The sequence below is a fragment of the Alligator mississippiensis genome, chromosome 2, assembly GCF_030867095.1.
Source record: "Alligator mississippiensis isolate rAllMis1 chromosome 2, rAllMis1, whole genome shotgun sequence".
Taxonomy (NCBI): Eukaryota; Metazoa; Chordata; order Crocodylia; family Alligatoridae; genus Alligator; species Alligator mississippiensis.
In genome coordinates, this window is record NC_081825.1 from 191,296,069 (window position 1) to 191,298,729 (window position 2,661).

General features: G+C 48.9%; 1 long non-coding RNA gene across 1 annotated transcript; it reads left to right on the top strand.

Moving 5' to 3' along the window:
* Positions 1-1,018: 1,018 nt before the first annotated feature.
* Positions 1,019-2,149, top strand: LOC132248397 (uncharacterized). The gene is made up of 2 exons (XR_009459577.1): positions 1,019-1,150; positions 1,855-2,149. It is a non-coding gene; the product is annotated as an uncharacterized LOC132248397 (long non-coding RNA).
* Positions 2,150-2,661: the final 512 nt, after the last annotated feature.

Below are 2,661 nucleotides of genomic sequence, written 5' to 3' on the forward strand. Positions count from 1 at the left end.
CTCCACTGCCCTCTACCCTCAACATACAGAAACAAATGGTTGGGGTCAGAGGACAGGACTTCCTTCAGCCACTGGCAGCGCCCCTACTTAGGAAGACTAAGCCCTCTTATCCACTTTTACCATGGTTGTGCCACTACTTCAGCCTCCTGCAGACTCTATCATCTGCCACAATGAATAACCCAGAGAAGGGTCACAGCAGTAACTTACCTCTTCGCCTCACCTTTGCAACTCCCTCCTGCCTCTGACTGCTGTCAGGGACCCTGATCAGGCCAGCCAGCCTATGTCAAGTACCTAAGCAGCTACTCCTACAGTTAGTCACCAGCTACCAAACTCTGCCTCAGTTTAGGAACAGGGAGCATCCTGATCAGTCCCAGCTGGGGCCGTAGGTTTCTAGGCCAGACAACAGTTTTGACCTAGTTTGCTGTGGCAGGATACTTGATTCCTGTTCTCTCAGTTTTTCCTGGCTCCTAAGCCCAGCTTTTGCTTTTCATTGGACTCTGGCTTTGGATTTCCCCTGCAGATTGGGTTCCTGGTTCCTGACCCTGACAGGGCAAAATTTAAGCACTAAGTCTGATGGCTAAAATTACAAATTTTTGTGCTTATTTAGTACTTATTGCTTATCATTCAAGCGATTCAATATAAGTGTAGCTAACTAGCATGCTAGAAAGCAAAATACGGCTCTCACAGCCTAGCAGGGAAGCTGTTTTGTAATAAGGCACTTCTTACACATTCCAGAGAGAAGTTTTTTTTGGGGTGGGGGGGGAGGGGAGTAGAAAGTGTCTAACGAGCTTTGAGAAGAGAAGCAGCCCATGCATTAAAAAAATAAGAGTGCAGCTGCAGGAATTAACCTGTCCTGTTTACTAAAAGTCCCAATTAGGTATGGAAAGATTCCAACAATATGATCACAGTGTAGCAGGGCACTAAGGTGCCTGCTACTGTGAGAGCAGAGATAAACAGCCAGGTGCAGGTTGCCAGTTCAACCGGTTAATGAGGGAAGTGGCCGCACGTGCACCTGGTCTGCTGGCCGGAAGGGCAGGGCCTGGCTCTCATATAAATCCCAGGCCTGAGGCCAAGAGGTGGAGTTCCTTGCCAGCAGCCAAGGGGGAAGGAACTCTCCCAGAGCCAGCAGAGGGGAGAAACCTGACTGCAGGTACAGCCTCAAGACGGGTAAAGGATGGAACACCCCAGGGGTGGCTGGAATAAGGTTATAGCTGGGTGGCTAGAGTTGATGTTATAGCCCAGGGGATTGTGTTTTTGGTTTACTGTTTAAGACTGGTGGTTTGGGTGAGGCTATTAGGGGAAGGAGGAGGCCTCTTAGGGGACCCACAGCAGTGTGGGGACTCTGGTGCCAGAGAGGGCGCAGCATTCTGGGTGCACCTACCCCAAGCGCCAGTGAGGGCACCGCGCGAGACAGGGCGGTGGAGAGCCCGAGGCAAACCAGGGAGCCGAATTATAACAGGGCCCAGACCAAAGAAAGTCTGTTTCATCTGCGAGGCTTGGGGTGTGGTAAAGGGATGGCTGGAGCCACGCATAGCCCATAAGGCTAGGGTGCCCCGAAACACCTGTTATAACATCTATTCTGAAGCAGGACCCATCAGGGATCCAGGAGTCCATGGGCTCCGAACGTACAGTAAACTGTGCCCAAGGTGACGGAAAGGCAGTCTCCCTAATATACATATTTTCATCAAAGATGCAGCAGGAGAGAATTGAGGGTGCCCTTTGGGTCAACTTGGCATGGTAAAGGAGGCCTTAGGGGAGATCACAGCAACCCTAAGACTCCGCATTGTTACACACAGCTTAGCAGACACCTTGTGCATGAAATGCATGTTGACAGTACCCTCACTGTCTGGACAGGATACGTCAGACTGGACCACCAATGAATGAGTACCAGGTAGATGCACAATGAAGGGACTAAAGGTATAACACTTGAGAGAAACAAAGAGAGGGTATGTTCATTACTCAGTAACTTCCTTCAGGAGAGATGACCATAAACTGAAGCAAGAGACCCACAGAAGATAACTGCATGCTGGCCAGATGTGTGTCTTCCTGCGTGCATCCCTGGGGCACAGTGTATAAAGGGAGTTATCGCTTGCTTGCTAATTTGTCATGTGCTGCTGCTGTGTATCAATAAAGGTCCCTAAGTTATCAACGGGATGTGTTGTGATTGGTCATATTAGGGATGTTGCACCCTGCCCACAATTGAGTATGAGCTGCTGATTCTTAAAATCAGGCCAACAAGTCAAGACAGGGATCAGGAACCTGTCCTAGATTACCCAAAACCTGGTCCCCTAACTGCTAAACAAACTGTGAGCAAATAGATGTTGCCACCTTTTGGTATGCCACATCACAGTAAAATTAGTGGTGCAACAAAAGGCAATAAGACTACCACTATCACCATGGGCATCTATTAGCTCTGTGACAGCAGAGTATGAGCAGCCTGAGCTGCATGTACTCTCCAGCCATCCCAGGCAGGGGCTCTGGGAGCTTCAAGGTCTATCAAGCCTATGGAGCAGCTGCTCACTTTCGCCTTACAGAAAGTCACCCTGAGGAATCCTTTTTTTTTTCCCAAAAAAAATATTTATTTCGCTATATATATAAATAAATAAAGATATATAACTCCACCTCCAGCATTTTGCCAAGTGGCCCCTGTGGTTCACTTGG